Source organism: Sminthopsis crassicaudata, chromosome 2, assembly GCF_048593235.1.
Source record: "Sminthopsis crassicaudata isolate SCR6 chromosome 2, ASM4859323v1, whole genome shotgun sequence".
Taxonomy (NCBI): Eukaryota; Metazoa; Chordata; class Mammalia; order Dasyuromorphia; family Dasyuridae; genus Sminthopsis; species Sminthopsis crassicaudata.
This window is the reverse complement of record NC_133618.1, coordinates 146,552,837-146,568,727: the sequence shown is the minus strand read 5'-3', so window position 1 is coordinate 146,568,727 and position 15,891 is coordinate 146,552,837. Positions and strand designations below refer to the sequence as shown.

The 15,891-nt window shown below is 33.3% G+C and overlaps 1 protein-coding gene across 9 annotated transcripts in view; it reads left to right on the top strand.

Moving 5' to 3' along the window:
• Positions 1-15,891, top strand: part of HMBOX1 (homeobox containing 1) — a 240,102-nt gene that overhangs the window by 57,049 nt on the left and 167,162 nt on the right. The window contains exons 1-2 of one of the 9 annotated variants that reach the window (XM_074287561.1): positions 3,370-3,598; positions 5,385-5,529. The exons of 7 other annotated variants lie outside the window; for them this stretch is intronic. The gene's annotated coding sequence lies outside the window, so the exon portion shown is untranslated. Of the gene's footprint in view, positions 1-3,369; positions 3,599-5,321; positions 5,530-15,891 lie in introns of those variants that run through there. One more of the 9 variants, XM_074287570.1, reaches the window with a different exon arrangement.

Sequence of the window (15,891 nt, the reverse complement as noted above, 5' to 3'; positions counted from 1 at the left end):
GGTTCATACAGATAGTAAGAGGCAGAGTGCAGAGTTAGACTGAATTGAACCTAAGTCCTCTGACTCTAAAAGTATTTTTTTTTTAAATTGTACTGCCTTTCTGAACAAACCTCTCATATCTTCACCCCCAAATAAAAAAAAAATAATAATTTAAAATATTCCTATTATTTTTTGGATAAATTAAATCATCACTAATTTTTTATGTAAAATTGTTTTTCATTCATTCATACATTTGCTTAAGACTGGCATTAATTAGCTAAAGGAAGCACAAGCCATTATATAGATTTTATTTACAAAGTGTTCTATCTTTGATTTATGTGATCTCCATGTGTCTAGTTTATATAAATCCAAATAATGTCAGATTGTAGTCAGAGGGCTCTTTTAATTTTTTAAAAAAATATCTTTTGTTTTTACATAACCTATATTTTTTCCTGTATCCTCCTTCTTCCCATTTCTTATAATAGAATTTTTTTTAAAAAGAGGAAAATCAGTAAAAACCAATAAATTTATTGAAAATATCTAGTGCCAAGTGCAATGTACCACATCTGTGTACAGTGTACAGTGATACTCTTGTGCAAAAAGGAAAGGAGTGTGTCTATTTAAAAAATATTTTCAAAACATTTAGTTTCTATTGTTTTATAATTATTATTCCACAATAATTTGGTGTAGCCTAAGTAAACTCTTTAAAGCAATGGTCCTCAAACTTTTTAAATAGGGGGCCAATTCACTGTCCCTCAGACTGTTGGAGGGCCAGACTATAGTAAAAACAAAACCTCACACACTTGTCTCCGCCCCTCAGCCCATTTGCTGTAACCGCTGGGCTGCATAAAAGTCTTCAGCGCTCTGCATCTGGCTGAAGTTTGAGAACCCCTGCTTTAAAGCTTCAGTAAGAATACCCTGGAAACTTCCCCACCTTCCATGCTAGCAAAGCCTTAGACACAGAGAGGTAGAGTTAGGAAGATTCTTATGTTCAAGTTAAAATACTGATACTGAGTTACCCCTCAAATCCTTCAACCTTTCAGTGCCTCCTTATAGAACAGTAGCTAATCTTAATTGGTAGAGGTTTTCTGGCAGGCTATCACTTAACTAATGAATTTATAGGTATGGAAAATCTCAAACTGGATATCAAATGACCAAAGTGGCTAGTGAAATTAATTTTGAAAGGAACAGAGAATGCTTTTGAGACCCTGGTTCCTTCCACCCACCCCACCCCCATTTCTCAATAATTGAAGTATTAATTGCAAGATTTTTTTTTTTTTTTTGGTGTTGCAGAGAGTGATTTTTAACAAATTGTTTTTTCTTCTCCCTTAAATACCTCCTTACTCCCCTTCTCCAGCATGATTCTATTGCCTATCTGTAGTTTTGACTATTCTTGTAATAAATGTCAAAAAAGATTACACATGCAGTCATTTTAAAGGTCAAAATTGTAGGCATCATCTTTATGACTGTTGTCATAAAAGAAATTTTCTAGCTTTGACTTTATTACTATCATTTGCTTGAGATAGCAAGTCACCTAAGTAGCTAGGATCTGCAAAATTAAGCTGATACGGGAAAATATTGCTCTGGTGAATAATTGATTAGTAAAAAGAAAATTTCTGGCTCAGCTTTATTACCTCCATTAACTTGAGATAAGCATGTCAAGTAACTAGCTATAGCTTGGGTGTTAATGGTTTGTAAAGTCCAGCTACTTTTCCAGTGTTTGCTTGAAATATATAGTTATCAGACTTAATTTATTATTTATAAACCTAATATAAATCTTTCTCTTTTGCTATCTGTTCTTTGATGTGTACATCTTTGCCTTCCTTCCCCTTCTACCTTATATAAAATTATATTGTACTAGTTATGTCTGTGTACTAAAACCTAGATCAGGTTACCTAAACTGCTTAGGGCCCACTGTTTTTTTGAATATAGTAATTCTGTGCTCTAATCATATTATAAACTGCAAAGATGTACACATCTAGATCTCTCTGCATGTTGATTGTTATATGATTGGCAGCAGTATCAAAGAATCCTTGTTCTGTCACTGTAGTAGCTATTTGGCTACATTTACTATTGTAACACCTTTAAACTATTGTGTTCTTTAAAAAATCATATGCAAATGATGTGAAAAGGAATTCTTTTCCAACTTATATAAATTCATAATTTTGAATGTTCTTTAAAATCCTCATTTCTTATTGATATTAACTAGCAGTAGTTTTTATGATTTTTATTTCTGTGCCCCAAGTTCCTCTACTAAGTAGTTAAATGATCTGTAAACAAATCTTGAAATACTTAATGGAGAGTTCTCTGAATCTTGATAATTTTTTGGAATCAGTTTATAATATTATATCCAAATTTTTGAATTTTAGAAGCTCTGATTTTCTTAGAGCATGAGCATTTATAGTGTAATCCTGTGAAATTTAAAGTTTGTAGATTTTAGCCCTACCACTAAGTTCAAGTGGCACTTGTTTTTATGTATATGTAAAATATTATATATGTTTATTATATAGAAATATTCAAATTTCCATATATTCAGATGAGTTTCAGTCTTTCAGAAGACATTAAGACCTACTCTGTGCTAAGTACTAAGTCCAACATCTAGGAATATAAAGAAAATACTTAGTGGAAATGAGCATCAAATGTCAAATATTATATTAGTTATTCATTATATTCTCTAACTCATGTGGTTTAAAAGATTTTTTATAAAATCATGTTTTTATCAGTGACTAATACACTATGGCTCTTTGATAGATTGCTTACAATGAGTCTAGAGTATTACATATACCTACTAGCATTTTGAATTCTTTTTACATAGTTACTGGGTTTTTTTTAAATCTTAACTAAACTAAATATTCTCTCTTAAAAACTATTATGTTTTGCCTAGAATCACCTGAATTATGAAATTACTTTTTCTCATAGTTTCATTTCTGCCTGCCATCTCGGTCAGCAACTTTGGTTGGAATGTTCAATAAGTTACTCACTTTAAAAATGGATTGTTCCTATATTAAGATTTTGACTTTCTGTCCTAGGGAAGTTCTCTTAAGAATTCACAGCTGGACCTGTGACACAATATTATTTATTCCATTGCTTCCTTCTCACAAAATTGTGGTGGATTCTAAATTGATTCTAAAACTTAACTAAGCTGATATTCAAATGATAGATTTAAAGTCTCTCTTCAGTCCTGTTCTGGCTTGATCAAACCTGCCAGAGCTAGTATAACTTTTGAAATTTCTGGGTCACCTTCACACCATGATTGAAGCACTAGAGTAGGGATTTAAATGTACATTACAATATATTATCATATAATCTTTAATTTTCTAAGCAAAATATAATTAGTTTAAAACATGGAGTTTCATGATTGCTTTCCAAAAAGTTGTAAATGTTCTTTTCAGAATATAAAGTACACTCTCAATTTATGCATATTGAGTTTGTGCTTACATTTTTAGCCAATAAGAATTCCATTATATATATTATTCACATTATAGTTATCAGATTAATGGCCAATGAAAAAAGTAGATCATGCTAATCTAATTACTGTTTCCCTCTGTTTTTCTTCAGGTCCACAACCACTTTTTCTGAATTTAAGATGACAACTTTCTACCTTGCTTTGACCCTACAAGTATAACCACTAATTTTTAAAATACAGTTTTGTATGAGATACTTTTTATTAAAATAGTTCAGCAGAATTTCAAAGGTAGCAATAATAGGTAGTAACTTAGGAAATCCTATTATGTAGGATAGTTTACTAATGTTTTAATGATAATAAAGTGTACTTTATTAGTAAGTACATCTTTGAAAGATTAGCTTAAGAAGACCAAGTAATCTTAACTTATCTCTATGTTGTGGTTTACGAATTTAATTTCAGAGACTTGTGAGATAAATAATCTCTTCTGTTAGTCCCTCCATTTAGTAGCAAATGCTCCCTTAAATGATGGGATATATTGTAAGTTTGCTAGCATGACAGGAAAACGAAGAGAGAACTGCCACACAAAAACTTGGATATGTAGAACCAAATTTATTAAAAAATATTTGGACTCACAAGTGATTGTGCCACAACAATGAGGCCAGTAACCACATTTATGATTTCTCTCAGCGTTTCCCTATATGAAAAGTTTCTATATCCAACTTAAGGAACTCCAGAGTTGTTTTTTACTTGACCATCTTTCAAGTACTGGAACTAGACAATTTTCAGATGAAGAATTTAAGTTATTTGTAGTCATGATAAAAAAAAAAAAATGCTCTAAATCACTATTGATTAGAGAAATACAAACTGAAACTATTCTGAAGGAATACTTTATACATATTTAATTGGCTATCAGGAAAAGATAATGATAACTATTGGAGAGGGGGTATGGGAAAAACTAGGACACTTAATGCATTGTTGGTGAAGTTGTGAAATGATCTGACCATTCTGGAGAGCAGTTTGCAACTATGCCCAAAGGGCTTTAAAAATGGGGCATACCCTTTGATTCAGCAGTGCCATTACTGGGTCTGTAACTCAAAGAAATGGTAAAAAAGGGAAAAGGACCCACATGTACAAAAATGTTTGTAGCAGCTCTTTTTGTGGTGGCAAAGAATTGAAAAATGAATAGATGCCCATCAATTAAGGAATAGTTGCATAAGTTATGGTATATATAAGTAGTGGAATATTAGTGTTATATAAAAAATGAATAAACTGATTCCCAGTTTCCTCCTCATTTAAAATTTGAATAGTAGTTCTCTCTTCTATAATTTAAACTTCTCAAATTCCACATTGCCTTAACCTATAGACTTTTTCTAGCTTACTGATTATTCTTCCTATACTGTGTCATTTAGAACTAGACATAATTCTCCACATGTTGATTACCAGGACTGTGGACAAAGGAATTACTAGTTCCTGGAACCTATGACTCTCAAAGTATCCCTAAGTCAAATTAGCTTAATTGTTAGCATTTATAATAATTGTCATTTAAATAACATTTAAGGGTTTCAAAGTTGTTTACAAACGCTATGCCATTTTACCCTCACAATAACCCTAAGATGAAGATGGTATTTCTCCATTTTAATGTATGAAGAAATTGAAGCAAACATAGATTAAATGACCTGGTTAAGAGGCACACAGTAAGTGTCTGAAGCTAGATATGAAGTTGGGACTTTATGATTCCATGTCCATTATATTATCTATCTGCCAATCACAAATGCTATGTGTGTATACCATTATACTGCTGATTTATTTTGTAATTTCAGGCCTCCAAAACGTAGATCTTTTTTCAAACTTCCATCTTAACTATACCTTGTTTATTTTGTATTTGCTGTCATTTTTCTTGTGGGGGAGGGGGGAGTATGTTTTTTATTTAATATTTTTATTTTTCTCAGTTACATCTAAAACAAATTTTTACATTTGTCTTTAAAACTTTGAATTCCAGATTCTCTCCTTCCCCCCCATTAAGAAGGCATATGTGAAGTTAAGTAAAATATTTACATAAAAGTCATGTTGTGGAAAAAAAAGATTCCTCCCTCCCACTAAAAAAAAAACAACAAAAAAAAAACGACAAAACACAGCTCAAAAAGGTAACGTTTTTTAAAAAGTGTGCTTTAATCTATATTCAGATACAATAAGTTCTTCCTTTGGATATGAATAACATTTTTCAATATAAGTCTTTCTGAATAGTCATGGATTGTTGTATTGCTGAAAATAGCAGTCATTCACAACTGATAATCCTACAATATTGCTGTTATTTACACAGTAAATTTCTCTTTGCTTGAGTTCATGGAGGACTATCCAGGTTTTTTTGAGAGGATCCTACTCATTATTTCCTATGGAATAGTAATAATAATCCATCATAATTACATACTACAATTTGTTTAACCATTCCCCAGTTGATGGGTTCCCTCAATTTCCAATTCTTTGTTCAGAAAAGAGAACTGCTATTAATGTTGGTTTTTTTAATTTATTTTTTTACATTTAAAAATTTTTAATTTTTTTTTAACTTATAGGTTTTTTTTTTTTTTTTTTTAATCTTTTTTGGGATTCATGCCTAGTAGTGATATTGTAAAGTCAAAAGGATATGTCTAATCATAGAGCCTTTGGGGCATAGCTTATATGGTTTAATCATTTATCAATTGGGGAATGACTTTTATCTTTTTTCCCTCATAAATATGACTTAGTTCCTTATGCATTTGAGAAATGAGACCTTCAATAAAGAAACTTGATTCAAAATTGCTAACTTTATTTTTCCCTTGTTTATTCTAATTCCTTTCTCCTTTCACCCTGACCCTCCTCAAAAGCGTTTGCTGCTGACCACCATTCCCCCAATATGCCCTCTTTTCCATCATCCTCTTCCCTTTCCATATCCCCTTCCTTTCCTACTTTCCTGCAGGGTAAGATAGATTTTTACACCCATTCTGAGTTTGTGTTATTTCATCTGTAAGCCAGTTCTGATGACAGTAAGGTTCACTCATTCCCCCTCCCCTCCTTCTCTTCCTGTCTAATATAAAAGCCTTTTCTTTTCTCTTTAATGAAAAATAATTCATGTCATTCTACCTCTCCCTTTCCCATTCTTCCAGTATATTCCTCTCACCCCTTAATTTTCTTTTTTGTATATAATCCCTTCATATTCAACAGACTTATATATATATATACACACATATATATGTATGTGTGTATAATATTTTATATATATATATATTTTTTTTTTTAACTCCTAACTGCCATAATAATGAGAAAGTTCTGAGTTACAAGTATTTTCCCATGTAGGAATGTAAACACATAAATCTTATTTAAATTCCTTATGATATCCCTTTCCTGATTAACTCCTTATGCTTCTCCTGAGTCCTGTATTTGAAAATCATATTTTCTATTCAGCTCTGGTCTTTTCATCATAATACTTAAAAGTTTTCTATTTCATTAAGTGTTGATTCCTGGTCCCCTGAAGAAATATACTCGGTTTTACTGGGTAGGTGATTCTTAGTTGTATTCCTAGCTCTATTATTCTCCAGAATATAATATCCAAAACTCTCAGATTCTTTAATGTAGAAGCTGCTAAATCTTGTGTTATCCTGACCGTGGTTCCTCTGAATTGTTTCTTTCTAGATGCTTTGCAATATTTTATCCTTGACCTGGGAATTATGGAATTTAACTATAATTTTTCAGGAAGTTTACATTTGGTTATCTCATTCGGGAAGTGATCAATGGATTCTTTCCATTTCTATTTTACTCTCTCATTCTAGAATATTAGAACAGTTTTCCTTGATAATTTCTTGATGTCTAGGTTCTTTTTTTGATTGGTTTTCAGGTATAGCAATAATTTTAAAATTATTTCTTATTTTCTGATTGTTTGTCCATTGAGATATTTCACTTTTTTTCTCATTCTTTTTGTTTTGTTTTATTGTTTTCTCATAAAGTCATTAGCTTCTATTTGCTCCATTCTAATTTTCAAGGAATTATTTTCCCCAGGGACGTTTTGAACCTCCTTTTCTATTTGACCAATTTTGCTTTTTAAGGTATTCTTTTCTAATTACCTTTTTGTATTTCCTTTTGTACCACTCTTAATTCTTCTCCCAATTTTTCCTCTCTCTTATTTGGATTTTAGAATCCCTTTTGAGCTCTTCCATGGACTGAGCTCAATTTTTATTCTTTTTCAAGGTTTTAGATGTAAGAGCTTTGACTTTGTTATCTTTTTCTAAGTATATGTTTTGATATTCCTCATCACCATAGTAACTTTCTAGGATCAGACTCTTTTTCTGTTGTTTATTTTCCCACCTAATTACTTAGCTTTTAACTCTTTTTTTGAAGTAGACTTTCAGGGTAGAGAGTGTACTGTCCCAAACTGTTTTCAGAGATCCTTTTAGGGACCTGACCACAAGCCCTCTTTTCTGCCCTGAAACTGTGAGGAGTGTTCTTACTCTACTGTGACTGTAAGTTCTATCGTGCTAAAGCAAGAGTCCTTCCTAAATGCTAGTAAAGAAATCTCCTGCCAGCTGAGGTCTCTGGAAGTTGCAACAGCAGTGCTACCCAAACCCATTCCTGGTTTGCTAGTTTCCTGAGAACTTCTCCCCACTGACAAACCTTTCCTACTGAACTTCCAAGTTGTTTTGCTGTTTGTGGACTGAGAGGTCTACACACTGCCAGTACTGCCACTGATTCAGAGGCCCCACAGTCTGTTGCTGTTTTGCGTACACCTGACAGGGTTGGGGTGGGACTGCCATGGGCTATGCTGAGGACTTGACACTGGCTTCTCACCTTGGTACCACAGACCTTTCATGTTGATCATCTTAAGTTGTTTTCAGCTGGAAAAATGTTCCACTCCAACTTTTTTGTGTATTCTGATACTCTAAAATCTGTTTAAAGTAATCATTATTTAAAGGAATTTGGAAGGGTTTGGGGGAGAGCTCAAAGGTCCAGGCCTTTACTCCAACATCTTTGTTACATCTTCTGAAATCATTTAAAAAAACAATCAAACCCAAGTATAAGACTTTAACATCATCCCAGTTAACTTTTTATCTTCCGAAAGTTAACCCATTATGGCAAATCAAGTTCTGACCCATTGTGTTATACTTTCTAGATTTGTGTCATTGCCAATGGTTGATAAAGTTGATGTGCATGTGTGGTATAGTGCAATGATCTCTAATTCAAATAGAATTGAATCCCTGTTGGCTACATATTGATTTAGAAAATAACAAATTAGCATTTTTATGTTATATTTTAAATTTATTTTCTTAAACATTCCCAATTATATTTGAACCTGGTTCAGGCTATTCAACAGTTTTTGACTTATGGAGTAATGTAATGATTGCTTCAATCCTTTAATTCTGTCATTTACTGTCTCTATCTTTGTGTCTTTATGCAAGTTAAAACTTTGACCTCACTTTCCTCATCTATAAAATAAGGAACTAGTCTACATGATCTCTAAGATACTTTCAGGCTTTAGATCTGTTATCCTATGCCTTTATCCAAATCATTGCAGACTTTAAATACTATATGGCCAAGCACAGATCCATAGGACACTTTACTGGAGATCTTCCAAATTGTCATTAAACTATATTAATTAATGTTTTGGATTTGACTAGTTAACCAATTCCGATGCCATCAGTTGTATTACTCTGTAGTATACATCTTGCCATCTTTTCTAGAGTGATAACATGTTAACTTTCTCACATGTTTTGCTAAAATCTAGGTACACTTGATCTGAAGTTCACAGCATTTTCTCCCTCTTTACATCTGATCATAGGTCATCTTGTATGCCTAGAGTAACCTCCCTACCCACTGTAACCTCTGGGAACCCCTAGCTCTTTCCAAGACTCAACTTACTTTCCCTGAAATCTTTCCTAACTGCTTAAGTTATGTCATCCTCCCTTGCATAATTCTTTGTATACATTTTATTTTTGTAATACTCTAATAGAATTCTTTTCACACATCTACTCCCCCAATCCTTTTTCTCAGTAAGCTTCAGCTAATTCTTTTTATCTCCAAGATCAATTTTAAAGTCTTTTCTTAATAATAACAATACTTAGCATTTATGTAGTTCTTTATATGTTAACTCATTTGATCTTGATAACAACTGGAAAAGATAGTTGCTATAATTACCCTGATTTTACAGATGAAGAAACTGTGGCACAGGAAGATTAAGTAATTTGCCCAGAATCATACAAAGTATTAGAGACAGAATTTAAACTCAAATCTACCTGATTCCAAGTTATCTGCTCTATCCACTGTATCACTTAACTGCAACTAATATATAAAGCTTTTCACAACCTGGATCCTTCTTTCCTTTCTAGTTTTATTATACTCAACTCTACCTTTCTAGCTATACTAATGTCCTTACTGTTCTTCGCATAAGACATTCCATCTCTTTATATTTTCTTATCTCAAACTTTAGATTCCTTGGCTATCTTCAAGACTCAACTCAAATAACTGCAAAAAACCTTTCTCTTCACTCAAACCCAGTTAAGTTGCTAACCTTCTATCTCCTTCATGTATATTTTGTATGTACTTATTTCTTTACATGTTATTTCTCAATTTAGAATATGTTGCTTGAAGGTTTATGATAAATCTCTGATTAAGGACAGTGAAGCACAAAAATCAAAGCATAATCTATGGTAAGGTTAGCAATTGCCAGTAATAGAGCGCAGTGATCCCTCAGTGATCACAGACATACCGTAGTCAAAATAGCTCTTTGTGTAGTCTGGTTATAGAAGTCCATTACATAAAGTTAACTGGTACCAACTAAATTAAGACTGATAGGTCCATATTCATGTTAACAACCTTCTCTTCCTCCTCCTTGTTCCCTCTCTCCTTCCTCCTCCTTTCTTCTTTGAAATTGGAGTTAAATGACTTGCCCAAGGTCACACAGCTAGAAAGGTTAACTTTCAAAAAAGTCTGCTAGAGCCCATGTTAAAAGGACTCAAATTTAGTCAGTCATTGGAATGTTGCCAGTTTAATAGTCCTTAGATTAACTAGAGTAACCCAGTGATAAGAAAAACATCCTGTAGCAATATTGAACCATCCTCTATTTTATCTACTTTATCGCCTTCAAGTAGCAGGTTTTACTCAAAGTAACATGTATAGCCTCTTAGGTATCATACTACCAAGGCCTATACAAAATAGTTCTAACTCTAAGCCGTTAGACATTAGTTACAGTGGTAAGCAATTAATAAAAACTACTAATCATTCAGTAATCGATTTCACAAGGGCAAGGTCTGTTTTTGCCTTTCTTTGTGTACCTAAATATTTAGTACAATACATAGTAAGTTATTAATAAATGTTGATTAATTGGTATGTAAGCTTCTTCAGGACAGGGACTGTTCTTATACTTACATAAAGAGTAGAAGCTTTTAATATATGTTTTTGATTTGCACTTAACCATCAGGGTAGTTTTACTACTACTCCTGGTATTCATTTGCTTATTTCCCTTCTGGAGGAAGGAGGGAGGTGGAGTCCCCATTTTTTTTTTTTTTCCTTAGCTCTTTAGTGTTGCTTCATCTCTCCTGATGGAGAGTTTAGTTACCTAGGTTCAGAAGGTCTAAGAAGGTCTCCAAAACATTGGGTGAATGCCTTATAATGAACTTATGGGATCACATATGAACTGTGGGATCAAGGTAAAAATAGGAATATCTGTATTATGATTTTTATCCATGGGAGGAGCATTCTCATTGATGAAATCATGGGTCTAGTTGAGTATTTATGTAATAACAATTGAAATTTACATAGTTCTTTCATGTTTGCAAGTCACTTTATCTGTTGTAAGAAAGTTCTGAAAGATTGGGTAGTAATAATTTACAAATATTAAGTGCCAAATAAATGCATGATCATAGTAATACAATCTTCATAGAGGTTGAGATTGCAATGCTAATATTAAAGCATTATGTAAATGTCACTTATAACTATCATTAATATTAAGGTCAAAGATGATTAACCTGCAGCTGTATATCTCTAATGAGGAGATAAAAATACTCAATTTACTCTGCTCTCCGATTTGAGGAAGGAAGAGAAATTAAAAGGTTTGTTTTTTGTTTTTTCCCCCTAAATCTCCATAAAGTGATATTATAGTAATCCCTCTGTGGTAGATAGCTGCTCCTGCTAAAGAATGTGACACAGATATCCTGATTGAAACTTGCCAAATACTGTTAACTCAATCTTTAGTATGGGCAATGAATTGATATAGGAATTGTAAGATAATTCCCTCAATAGGGAGAAAAGGAGGAAGGGAAGGAAGGAAGGAAACGCCAAAGGAGGAAAATGTGCAGCTGAATATCAGAAGTCAAAACTTCTCTGACGCTAAAAACAGTTCAACAAATCAAAGCAACAATGCTTTATTGAGTTCCTGCCAGATTCCTTGAAGAAGCTTATATTCTGGTTAGTCAATAAACATTTATAAAGAACTTACTTTGTGTTGGGAGCTACTAGCAACACATCGAACTTTTGTACCCTTCATTTTAACAAGAAAAGCAGGCAAAACCAACTGACATTAGAGACTTCATTTTAAAACCTATCATATATTTTGCACTAATTAGATAACCAGTCAGTAGAGATGGAAGGAATTTTGTTTCATATTTGATGTAGTAGATGTTCTTGAGAAGTTTTATTTGAAGCCAATTTATGGAATTAACAAGACATCCACTATGATTTTAGAGAGAAGTTGGTCAGAAAAATAATTTTAGGGTTTAATAAACAACAAAAATTACAAAGAAAAATGCTAACAAGTTTAAGGGTAGGACTAGACATGTGATTTCACTTGTAACAAAGCTCTCTTAGGAGAGGAAATATTTTTTCAATGCTGATTAGTATCATCTCTACAATATATAGCCTTATAGACTATAGACTATTTTGTCTAGAGCAGGGCTTCTAACCTTTTTTATTTATGACCCCTTTTTGCCTGAGAAATTGTTTCATGATCCCATTTTGAATCCGAGCCAAAGTGTGTTTGGCAGTGTTCGTGCATATTCAGTGCAATGTGCACATGGTGTGTTTTCAGAACCAAGGCTGCAATTGAAGTTGCACGATGTAATACGGGCCATGCCACCATAAATACCTTCAGTTCATTATGTGTTTGACTTTGAATTAATGTTTGGTCATTGCATTCAGATTCCCCGTATTCAGTTCTGCAACCCCTTATAAGATCACAACCCACATTTTAAGAAGCTTTGGCCTAGAGCTCTGGAAGGATCTACCCAGGAACACAGTCAAGTTGTGCATGAGTTGGGATTTGATTTTAGGTTTTGCTGATTCCTAGGCTTGCTCTATATCAGCCATGCCATGTTGTTTGTCCTCTCTGAAACTAATTCTATCATTTTAGGCTATAATTTGAACAGTCTACTTAATGGTCTAATTAGTCAGACTGTGCATATTTTAATCCTCTTAATTTGCAAGAGAAAAATTAGTTAAATGAACAATCATTCCACTTGTTATTAAAATATACATTTTAAGGGAAATATGCATTTTAAATACATCTTATATTTGTTTTCCATTTCTTTTAAGTGTTTTCACAAATTTAATGAAAATTTAAGTGACCACACTGTATCTTGTAGTCTTAGAACCCTGAATTTACATGTTGTAGGAGATGTGTTGTTATTTCTTTACATATTGATATTATCTTTGACTGAAGTTCTTGAGTTACTGTTTGGTCAAGAATGTTTATTAAATACCTACTGTTTAAATCTCCCCCCATCCCCATGCTTGGCATTAGCAATACAAAGATAAACATTAATCAATCCCAGACTTCAAAGAATTTATATTCTTTCAGATGAGACAATATATGTATAAAAACAAAACAAAACAAAACAAAAACAAAAAAACAAGATAACTTTGGTAAGTATCCACAAGTGCAACTATCAGGAAATACCTTGTAAAAGGAGGTGGCACTGGAGCTGAGCTTTAAAGAAATAAGGGATTCTGAGAGGTGATAGCAGAGAATACATTCATAATACATGCTCAGGAGACATCCTATCTCAAATATGAAAATGGATTGTGTAAGAAACAAAATATCTTACCAAGAACTCCACAGACTCACTAATGAATGCAGGAAAGATTAACTTTTATATTCTTGCAAGAATGGGTTCCTAGGTGAGTAGACACACTGTTGAAACTCCAAAGTCAGTATTTTATATCCTATCCCAAAGCACAAGTCCATTCCCCATTAATTGGATGTTACAGAAGTTGCATGACATTATCTCTACCTCTCATTATATAGCCAGTCCCTACTCCCAAGGAGCTTATATTCTAGGAGAGTGAAGGTAACAGAGGAGGTCTAAGGGCAAGGAACAAAAAATTCTTTTCAAATCTCAGGCCACCACCCTTAACTATAAAAGTCAGTCCCTCCCCCCAAACCGCTTATATTCTTATTGGGTGAAAATAAACCAAACCTCCAGCCTTGCTTATTTCTTGATGTCCTTGTGGATTTCAATTTTCCAATTTAAGTTTCATAACTGTGGAAAACAAATGCCCATCTCATAGTTGTCATATAGGAGGGACCAAAGAGTTATAATTTTATTTAAGTTAAATGTTTGCAAAGTAGAGCCAATTTTTTGGCTTCTCCAAATTTGGTTTTCCCAGGTGTTCAAAGTAATATCTATACAAATTGGGTCATCGCCCAATGCAGTATTGTATATTTGGATTTTTGTTATTTAAAAAATATGTACTATTATAATTTTCCTTTTTGCTTCCCAGACTTTTTTATTGTATTTTGGCAGAAGATGATATTATACATATCTGAGTTCCTATGTATCTCTCTTTTGTCTCAGTTTTGAAATTTAGAAACCTTTTTTTTTTTTTTTTTCACTTAATTTATAGTTGAAGGTGTTTGTTATGTATGTATTAAGAGTATCTATCTGTGGGAGAGGGGGAAGGTTGCTTTTCCATAAAACCCAACAGTGACATAGATCAGATATTGAGAATCTTGCTGAAGTATTGAGTTGAAAATTTTGGAGTCAGTTAGCTGATAGTATTATATAAAATAAGAGAAATGAGAATTTACTAGTGAATCCACCATTGTCACATTGCTAGTCATTTTAACTTTTTTTTTTTTTTTACGATCTTGAGCAAAAAGCAAAGTATATTCTTCATGATGTGAAAATAAGTATTTTCACATATTTATATTTGTGTTATCTTAAGGTTTGAAAAACACTGCTCTTAAATTGCATTCTGGGTAAAACTTGGAACTGATCTTAATTAACCATTCTGGAAGACAGTTTGGAATTTTTCAAAGAAAGTATGATTTAAAACATTCATATATTTTGACCCAGATATCTTACTGTTAGGAATATATCCCAAGAAAGATTCCAAATATGTCAAAATAATTTTTGGCACTTTAGCTTTGAATTGCTCTGTTTTTAACCTGGGAGGTGTCATTCAGTAAACTTTTGTTAGAATAATATCTGAGAAATAGAGCTTAACAAAAGTCCCTGTCTTCTAGATATTCACAAACTAATGGTGGAAGACCACAGAAAGCTTTACAAAAGGGCTAGGAGGGAAGGTATGTATCCATTTGTAAAAGGGGTTTCTACATGACAGCTGTGTAACAGGTTGTAAATGATGAACTGACTCTCCTGGGTATCTCCATAAATGGAGGCTCTGGGAAGAATTCTTTGATCTTCAGTCAGAGAGAAGGATAAGTCTTAGAAGTAGGGGAACCTTACAAGAAGACTCCAAAAGTTTGGGGTCATATACCAGTGTAGCGAGACTTCTCAAAAGAATTTCTAAGGGGGCAGCTAGTTGGCGAAGGGGACCTGAGTTCAAATTTGATCTCAGACACTTAACACTTACTAGTTGTGTGATCCTGGGCAAGTCATTTAACTCCAATTGCCTAAGCAAAAAAAAAAAAAAAAAAAATTGTAGGCTTGAAACCATTTCCTTAGCTGAGGGGCAAAGTTTATTTTAATTGTAATGCTATCAAAAGCAATTGAATTCTTAACAGAGAAACAGAAGCAAGGAGACACATTTATCCAGCTTTCTATTGTTGACATGCTAATTCTACTGCTTGGGAATGGTCTCCATAATTTGGTGACTAGAAGATTTTATCACTATAGTCTCAAAAGTTTGGTCCTTGGGACTATTATGAGCCAGAAGCTATCTGACTGTCAGCAATGAATTAAGGAGTGGTTTTTTCGGGATCATACAGATTATTGTTCTTAGATTGTGAGTGTGGGAAGTCCCTGAGGCAGATTCCAAAGCCAGAAGATTTAGGATTATTGATTTATTGTTAGAACAGAAGCTTCCCCCTAAAATCAGGGGACCACAAAATCATGTTACATCATTTCCCCCTCTCAAGCAGTCATCCCCCAAATTCATCTGGGACAAAGGGATGGAGGTCTCATCTTCTGGAGCTGCTTCTTGCTGATAAGGGATGTAGTGGGGTCCAAATGGAGGGTAGGCAATTTGGCAGCAGCACCATTTCAAAGAGGTGCTGAGTGTCAGAATCATTAGTTAATGATATTCTG